This window comes from Tamandua tetradactyla, chromosome 4 (assembly GCF_023851605.1).
Source record: "Tamandua tetradactyla isolate mTamTet1 chromosome 4, mTamTet1.pri, whole genome shotgun sequence".
In the NCBI taxonomy this organism is placed as follows: domain Eukaryota; kingdom Metazoa; phylum Chordata; class Mammalia; order Pilosa; family Myrmecophagidae; genus Tamandua; species Tamandua tetradactyla.
Genome location: NC_135330.1, coordinates 74,334,668 through 74,344,273, shown reverse-complemented (window position 1 = coordinate 74,344,273; position 9,606 = coordinate 74,334,668). Strand labels below are relative to the sequence as shown.

The 9,606-nt window shown below is 39.6% G+C and overlaps 1 long non-coding RNA gene across 1 annotated transcript; it reads right to left on the bottom strand.

The window, feature by feature from the left end:
* Positions 1 to 2,283: 2,283 nt before the first annotated feature.
* On the bottom strand, positions 2,284 to 9,282 carry LOC143679069 (uncharacterized). The gene is made up of 2 exons (XR_013173540.1): positions 9,146 to 9,282; positions 2,284 to 2,498 (listed from the first exon to the last, which is right to left on the bottom strand). It is a non-coding gene; the product is annotated as an uncharacterized LOC143679069 (long non-coding RNA).
* Positions 9,283 to 9,606: the final 324 nt, after the last annotated feature.

The following is a 9,606-nucleotide window of genomic DNA, read 5'->3' as shown; positions in this document are numbered from 1 at the left end:
AATCCAAACATGTCCCGAGGCAAAAGCAAAAAAAATCAAACCTAAGAATAAAGGAGTATACACCAAAACTATTACAGAACACTGCTTGCTGATATTGGCGAAACTTCTTAGAATATGTGCAAGCATGTATTTTCAAGATATTCAACCAAAGAAGAAAATACATAATTTTAAATCAGGCCTAAATTTATCAATATGGGCACACTTAGCAGAAATTCTGGATCTGATGTCCTTGCTCACATCACTGGGAGCGTTTCTAATAGTGTGTTCAGCTGGTTCATAGAAATTTTGACTTGGAGTTGGACTTCAATAAGCAAAACTGAAGCATCAGAAACTTCTAGGCCTAACGGAGTGAATGGACTCTGAAAACATTGGAAGATAAGAATGCTGAGGTGTATTTACCGTCTGAACCCTACCCACTCACTCCAAGACCATGTGTCCAAAGTAATCAGAGGCCACTCTCTTCACATGAGGACTTTGAGAGTATGCCAATATCTAGAAAAACCCTTTATTCACTGATGTGCATAGGCTCAAGTTTCCATTGAGAGATGCTATGTTGAAATGGGCTTTCTGATCTCAATGAATTTGAAAGAACTTCACTTTCCAAACACCTTACTCTCCAGTCTCCAGTAGGATGGCTTTCATGGTACTTACTAAGGCAAGCACAGAATCAAAAGGGTTTCATTCTCTGGCAGTTATCAGGTGGGTCCTTGGGACAGCATAAGTGAGTAACTTATCAAAGTCTTATTTGGCTTTTTTAATGAAAAATGTTGCAAACCTGGCAAAGAGAGTTCTGATGTGACAATGAGATAATACGTAGAGTTCAAACCTAAGTTTTATAAGAATCCCAGTAAACCTCTGTTTCGGTTTGCTGAAGCTGCCAAAATGCAATATACCAGAAATGGAACAACTTTTAAAAAGGGAATCTATTAAGCTGCAAGTTTACAGTTCAAAAGCTATGAAAATGCCCAAAATAAGGTCTCCCCAGGGAAAGATACCTTGATTCAAGCAAGGGCCAATGATGTCCAATGTTTCTCTCTCAGCTGGGAGGGCACATGTCAATGTCTGCTCACTTTCTCTCCTGCCTTCTCATTTCAAAATGACGTCTCCAGGGGTATTTTCCTTCTGCATCTCCAACTGTCTCTCTGTGTGTTAGCTTTAAAGCTTTTTCCAAAATGGTTCCCTCTTAAAGGACTCCAGTAAGCAACCCCACCTTGCATGAGTAGAGACACATCTCCATGGAAACCATCTAATCAAAAGGTCCCACCCACAAGTGGGTGGATCACATCTCCATGGAAACAACTTAATCAGAAAGATCCCACCCAGCAATATTACATGAGGATTAAAGAACATGGCTTTTCTGGGGTGCACAACAGTTTGAAACCGGCACAACCTCCAAATACATTCAGAGGTTTCTTCTCCAGTTCCTGAGCCGCTACCTGAAATAGATAATCTGAGGAGCAGGGAGCTCCCCATTTGGCTCACTAGCCAATGGCAGGCAAAGGCCAGATGGAAGAAAGGTCCAAGTGGAAGTCTGTTCCTCCTCCTTACCTAAACAATAAATCGAAAACTTTAAAAACCAAAAGCTAAACACCTCCTGAAGGGAAATTACAGAGATTAACATCCTCCCCCTAAACTTTAAAAGGTGGAGGGCTGTTGAGCCAACACATCCCCATTTAACTTTTTCACTTTGGCCAGGGTGGAATATAGGCAGGTCTTAGAAACTGAAAGTAAATTTTGAGAAGCTGAATCATGTGGTGACCCACAGGAGCATCTGATTTAGAAGTTGTCTCCTTGCAGGACAAAATTTTAGTCTGGCATCTGGAATGCTGTTTTTAATCTGGCAAGTGCTCTACCATATCCCAATATGTAGAAAATGCCAAAAGTTAATTGCTGTCACATGGCAGGACATTTTTGCTCCAGGGTTAGATCAATTCTCTGTTCGGTGCCACAATTAGTCTATAAGACATTGAACAGCTAACCATTGCACAGGGCATCATGCCATTCCACTACTCTGATAACATCATGTCATGCTGATAGGACCTGGAGATCAGGAAATACCAGGTACTGTGGAAGCCTGAGAAAACATATGCATGCTAGAGGAAGGGAGTTAGATCCGTGAGAGTATAGAGGCTGACGTCTTGGTGAAGAATCTCAGGGTTCAGCAGTCTCATTCAGGTTGAATATTCCCTTCAAAGTGAGGGACAAGCTCCTCACCCCAACCAGGAAAAGAGGCTCAAGGCATTGTCTCTGAATCTGGGAGGCAAAATAAATCACATTTGTGGGTGATTCTCCAATACATCTAATGAGTAACCTGACAGCCACCAACTTTGAATTGAATCAAGAGCAAGATTATATTCTCTGGTTGATCAGACAGTAAGCACAGGAGTTCTGCCATCAATCCGTGTGACCCAAAGCCATGGTGGAGCTCAGGGTGTCTCCAAGCAGGTCATGTTCTTCTATGCCTCTCCAGGGGCATCAGGAAGGTGGTCCCTTGGGTTCTGTAAAAGACAAAAGGACACAGGTAACCATGGGACCTGAGGTGTATTATGACTTGGGTCATCTCTGATCCACTCAGCCATAAATTTTGGCATTTCCACCTTCAACTACAAAAGGTATACCATGAGCTGATCCCAGCAGGTCCTGAGAACACAAGTTAGTTGCTTGAATAGGTTGCTTATACCTTCCAACCTACCAAACCCAGCTGCCCTGCCAGCTCTTTCAACACTCACCACAGGAGAACACCACACAGGATATCCGGAAATTGGAAGAGGAGGGTAAGCTGGTTTCACCTCTGCTCCGGGGGGCAACAAGAGAGTGGACAGAAACAAAGACCAGGACTGCAGCCCGAGGGGGTAAGTGACCAAAGGGTCTTTGGCATCTTGTGGGAAGGTCCTCATAAAGAGAGGTGGGGAAGGGGGTGGCGGTGCAAGGGTAGTTCAGTGGCAGAGTTCTAGCCTGCCATGCAGGAGAACCAAGTTCAATTCCCAGTCCATGAATTTCCCTCCAGAAAACAAACAAAAAATTCCACAAATGGTGCTGCAATAATAGGATACTCACATGGAAAAAGAGTGAATGTGACCCAAGCCATATGGCATACAAAGGGTAAAAAAGAGAGAGAGAGAGAGAGGTGGGAGAATAGCCGGTTTACCCGTGACCTTGCCGGGGTGGGTGGTGGCACACAGGGAGGTGCGGATCCGAGGAAACGGACAGTCACTCCACTCCAGCCTGCCCTAGCAGCTAGTTGGGGTGAACTTACCACACAGTTCTGCAGCTGGCAGCTCCCATGGGGAGCCCAGAGGTGTACCTAGCACTTGCCATGGAAAGCAGTGCCATCTGGGTGCTGGGATCGGACACCCCACTGGGCACAGCAAATAACCATCCCATGGGGCACTGTGATCAGCTGCTCTACTCCATGTGTTGGGATCAGCCGTGCCACTGCCACATGCCAGGAGCAGCCCCCTATCACACGTACCATCTTGCCCAGCTGGCCACCATGGTCAGGGAAAGGTGTGCCTAAGGGGAGGAGGTGGCTCAAGAGTACCATCTGCTGGGGGGAAGCAGTAAGTGCAGTCTGGCAAACTATCTGCCTAGTTTATTACTTTTTTATTTTATATTTTTAATTTTTATTTCTTTTTTTGTCTTTCTATTCTGTGGACACTAGTCTAAGTTCATTCCCAGTATAACTTGGGGTGTCTACTACTATTGATGAGGTGTTCTTTCTTCTTTTTTTTCTTTTTTTTTTTTGGTGAGGAGGGTGTGCATGGGCCAGAAATCAAGCCCAGGTCTCCCTCATGGCAGCCGGGCATTCTGCCATTGAGCTAGCTGTGCACCCAGCCTAGCTTTTAATAGACCTTCAAGTAGAACTGCACCTCTTACATGAGATCTGGCCTTGATTTTGTGTGGAATTGCTGACAAACCAAGTGCAAAAAGTGACCTTCAATGCAAACCCAAGTCAATACAAGACTTTAGGTGAGTGAAAGAAGCCAACTTGCAAAATAACTTTATTAAGATAATCAAATGCTCTAAACACAACAGACAATCACAAAGTACATGAAGATCCAGGCAGAAATGGATCAGCCAAATGACCAAACCAAAGTGCTGGTGGGGTTAGAGAACATGAAAGAACTATTTAAGGGTATTTATAAAGAAATAAAAGATATCAAGAAGACATTAAAATAGCATTAACAATAACTTGAAATAGAAAAGGATCAGAACTCACAGAGATGAAAGATACTGTAGAACAAGTTAGAAATATACTAGAGACTCACGATAGCAGATTTGAAGAAGAAGAAGAAAGAATAAGCAGAAGACAGAATAATTGAACTAGAGCACACAAAAAAACAAATGGCAAGAAAGATAGAAAAACATGGAATTCGATCTCAGGGAAACAATGGGCAATAAAAGACACGCAGGTGTAAGAGTCATTGGTGTCCCAGAAGAAGGAGAAATGAGTAAAGGGCTGGGAAGGTTTGTTGAAGATATAATCAGAGAAAACTTCCTAACTCTCATAAAAGATATAAATAAGCATATCAAAGAGGTCTAATGATCCCCAAATAGAATAAATCAAAATAGGCCTACTCCAAAACAATACTAATTAAACTGGCAAATGTTGAAGAGAAGCTGAAAGTAGTATGAGAAGAGTAATCTACTATATACAAGGGAAAACACATAAAACTGAGTTCAGACTACCCTACAGGCACCATGGAAGCAAGGAGGCAGGGGTAAAATCCTGAATGAGAAAGGTTTCCAGCCAAGAATTTTGTATCCAGCCAAGTGTCCTTCCAAAATGAGAGAGAGATTAAAATCTTCAAAAACAAGCGAAGACTGAGAAAACTAGTTAACAAGAGACCTACCCTATAAGAAATACTAATAGGAGTCCTGTCAGCTAAAGAAAAAAGACAGGCATAGGAGGTCTGGAGGAGGGCACAAAACTGAACACTACCAGTAAAGGTAATTTAAAGGAAATAAAGAGAAGGAAAAGAATATATAGATCTGACAAAAACTAAAGGATCTTTTTCACACTAATTATAATGTCACATCTTCACCTGTACAAATTCTACTCTTCTTTTAAGGTATGACTCAAATGTATAACATATCACACTGAAAAATATTCCCTAAAAAGAAAGATTTTACTGAACTTTAAATTATGGGCTTCATAAGAGACTTTAAATATTAAAAACAACTAAATTTTTATCGAATAAATCCTTTCTATGCAGCATGTAGAAATTCTAGTCATGATTAATTAAAGATTAATTGGTTTAATTGCTTAGCAATATGTAAAAACTCTCTTGTTCTTTTCCTTTCCTGGCCTTCACTAACAGTATTCTATAGTTTTTTATTATGCCATGTACCCTTGTGTCTTCATATTTCATAATGAATGTAATAGAACAGAAAATAACCAAGCCATCAAAGTTACCAGCATAAAACTATAGTAATGTATTCATATCTGATTGGAATATACTGGCTCCTACCATCTTCCAGAACCAAAAGGCATTAATACAATTTTGCAGACACTGGATTTGATAGGGAGATTGAATTCATATTGACACCATATTCCATCAGCTTCCCAAAAGATATCTGAATCATCATGATTCTGTTTTATACTTCTTTCAGTATCAGATCTTGCATCATACATGTATGTATGTATGTATGTATGTACTAACCTAAGTAGTAAAATTAAATTCAAGTCACAGACCTTTGGTATTAATAAAAAGCTTTTGGAGTGTTGATCACACAGGCTGCAGCTATATGGCTTTATTCTCACAAATGTCAGGCGGGTATGTCTTGTATGTGTCTCTCTCAAAACAGTCTAACAAGTTCCTCAGTGGCTCTCTCTGAAGGGCTGAGTAATAACCTTACTTTATAATGCTTCACATTGAAGAAACACGAAGTCCTTTATCTCCTTCACACTTATTATGTGGATACATGGCTTAGCAATCCATAGCAAAAGCCTTTTAAAAATCTGCACCTTTTCACCAACAGCACCACTTCTAGAAATCTATCCTGAAAGATGGCATCAGACATGTGCATGAGGATGTCACATATGGCATTTTTTAAACCAGGGAAAATTAGGAACAGCCTAAATGTACAGCAATTAAAATCTGGTTGAGTGAATATGATATATGGACCTTAAGCATCTATTAATTATCATGTTGTAGAAAAATATTTGTTAGCATGGAAAAAAATGTCACAATATATTGGTAAAGTGAGGTCACCAAAAACCATTTTGTTTAAATAAATACTAAGAACAGGGGTGGATTTACTGCCAAGCTACCACCCTTCAATAGTCCCTCCAAAACCTCCAAGGGCAAGGGAAGTCCCAGCCAGTGACCTCTGCATGGAGATCGCCTCTCTACTTTGTGGGTCTGGGGGTTTAAAAGCCTGCAGCCTGGCAGATCTACCTCCACATCTATCAGGGTGCAGCAAGAACCTACCCCCAGCCAACTCACAGAGTACCCAGACCCTGTCTCTGTCCCTAGAAGAAGCATCTGAATGAGTCAAAACTCAGTTCCCTCCTCAGGGGACCACTTGGATCCAGATTTCATGGCTATTTCCATCAGCACCCCTCCAGACCACACAGCTTTTGAGGGTAGGGGGACACAATACCTCATGAGAATGAAGCACCTGCCCCTGGCCAGAAACATCTAACATCACAGCAAAAAAATGAAGAGGAAGTTATAGATGAGACATTGCTAATAAGGAGTTGTGAACTAAAAGAAAAAAAAAAAGCCTACTCTTCTAAACTATTAATAATAAAAAATGAGTTTTGATCAACCACATAAGCAGAAAGACTGAATTATCTCTCTAATCCCTCTATAGAAAATGGTATTTAAAACTTATTATCTTGGGCGGGCCACAGTGGCTCAGCAGGCAAGAATGCTTGCCTTGCCATGCCAGAGAACCCAGGTTCGATTCCCGGTTCCTGCCCATGTTAAAAAAAAAAAAAACAACTTATTATCTTATGAAGAGAACCATCATCTGATGAAGGGGCAATCAATGAGTATGCAATCCAAAATACTGGGGGAGGAGGAAGGTATTACAGAGGAATGTCAAGCAATAAAATAAGAACAATAATTTGTTATGTTTCTGGATAGTGTGACATTTGTCATATTTTTCAAGCTTCATAAAATTTATTTACTCTGACATAATTATTCTGTATTTTATTTCTTAAGGAAGGTCCTCCAGAATGTAAGTGTTTGAGTCTCATAATAGTTCTGGATATATTCCTGATCTAGAAAAAGTTCTGTAAGGACCAAATTACACCAGGATGTTAGTAATGAGGCAACTGATAAGATTATAGGTGATTCCTCTTTTATTTTGTTTTGTTCTCCTTTGTTTTTCCATGATTTCCAAGTTTTCTGCATAAAGCATGAGTTACTTTATAATTAGGGAAAAACTTATATTAAAACTCTTTAAAGAATATCTCAAGGCTTTTTTCAAACTAACAAACATACCTCTTCTGTCTTACCAACCCTCCTAGGCTGAATTAAAAACAGGATTAAAAAAAATAGTTACCACTGCATATATTCTGTCAGCCTGGGACACATAAGAAGAATGCTATAAACACACAGTGACTGAGTAAAATAGATCTAGGATGAACTCTTTTTAAAAATGTAGTCTTTTATATTTAACTTGCCAATAGATTTATAATTTTTGTAACATTATTAAATTAGCTGAATTAATCTATGAATTAAACTTCTCATGGATTAGTTAAAAGCTATTCTGGGATAACCCAGAATTGCAACCACTGCCCAAGGCATGATTAACCATCTTTCATGGGTACTAACCCTCACTAGGTACAAAGGAATACAAAAGAATTAAACTAAGATGTAGAGCTTTGTTATCTATAGGCTTATAATATAATTGAAGAAATAAGACATATGTAATGACACCAATCATAAACAAAACTGTGATATCTTTTACTACTTGTAAAGGTATGTGATAAAGACACTTAGGGAATAGGACACTATAAAGACAAACTTGAAAAGATTTGGAGAAGGAAATTAGCAGTTAGTAGGTGTCCTGAGCAGGATGTCCTAGGGAAACCCTGCCAGAGTATGTGACTAGATTGTTAGAAGTCTAAAGGTACGTTCAGCACAATGAGGCTAAGAGACAGGAAGGAGACTGAACTGATTGAAGCATATAGTATTTATTCACTGAGAAGTAAAGATTTATATTGGCTTCATTTATTTTTGGTAGTGATGACTAGACAGCAATGTTTGAAAAAGACTCATTTCTGCCATAAATATTCAAATATTCAAAACTGAAAAAAGCCAGTAACCCAAACATACTTGAAGAGATGCACTTGACAAAAATGCAAATTATTCATAATTATTCACCCAAATCCAGTTTAGTTAAGGAAAATTTAGTTGTGAAACTGAATATGGGTTTTTTTCTCTTATTCAAATCCAAAAATGGATAGCTATTTTAAAAAAAAGTATTTTCTTTATATTTTGACAGATGTCAGCACTTGAACCAGAATAATTTATGTATCCTAAGAAATCAAATTTATAATGATCCATTCAATAGTCACCTGATGTACTCTAGTAGGGCTTAGTTTTCGTCAATACTGAAAAAGAGCTGTTTTTCACATGTCTGTTCAGGACGTTATTAAATCTGTTTCAAGAAATTATGATCATTTATTTCCTGGTAGAGAAAGAACATTTGCTCCCCAGGTTGAGAGTTTCAGGAGATAACATAATTCTAGAGAACTTCTGATTCTATCTACACACCAAAACCAAAGTTTTTAAATATTTTGAATCCTCAATCTAGTTCATATACATAGATGCAAACTCTAGCCTACCTACATATTTATGTCAAAATTGTGGATGTTTTCTAGGATTTTTAAACACCACTACAACGGAGTATAAGACATAGGAAAATGAAAATATATGTTGAAAAATAAAAATGAGTATGAAAGAGCACAGTATCCTGTTAGATTCTTTCATTTCTAAGTGAAGGAAGACCCTTTGTTAGATCAAGCAGACCAGTAAGGAGAGCATTAATGCATTAAGGAGGTAAAAATCTCTTATCTTAAATGTGTCACAAACAGATTTATAAACATCAGGCTGTGCGACTCGAATCTCCTAAAAATACATTGGCCAAGAGGGTACAATAAGGTCACAGTCACAGTAACAAGACCCACCCCCTGGTTCACTGGAAGCCCAGAACCAGCCCCAGCTCCTCTCAGCAAGGGGATTCCTGGAGCATCTCTCACAGGCTCACAAAGGGCCATTCCTGACTCCACTCCTCCACCCTCCTCTACGCCTGTCCTGAAGAGGCTGCCCGGTTGCCATGGTAATGGCCACTGTCATAATCTTCCATTCTGAGCTTCGTGGGGATGAGCCAGTGGAATTACCTCCAGCCCTGCTTAGGCTGCATCTTGTTACCAACCTATTAAGCAGTTCTGCCATAGCCATTCAATTTCTTAAAGAAATACCTCATGATCCATAATTTACTTTCTCTCATTTTGTTTATTTTTAATTTTGATTCAGTACCTTCCCCCTGGGGCTTTGGCAAAATCTCTGGAGAGGCAGAACCAGCTGCTAACCTATGTTAGACCCTTCGCCAGCCATTGTTTGTGCTGGCTGAGGTGGGATTCAAACA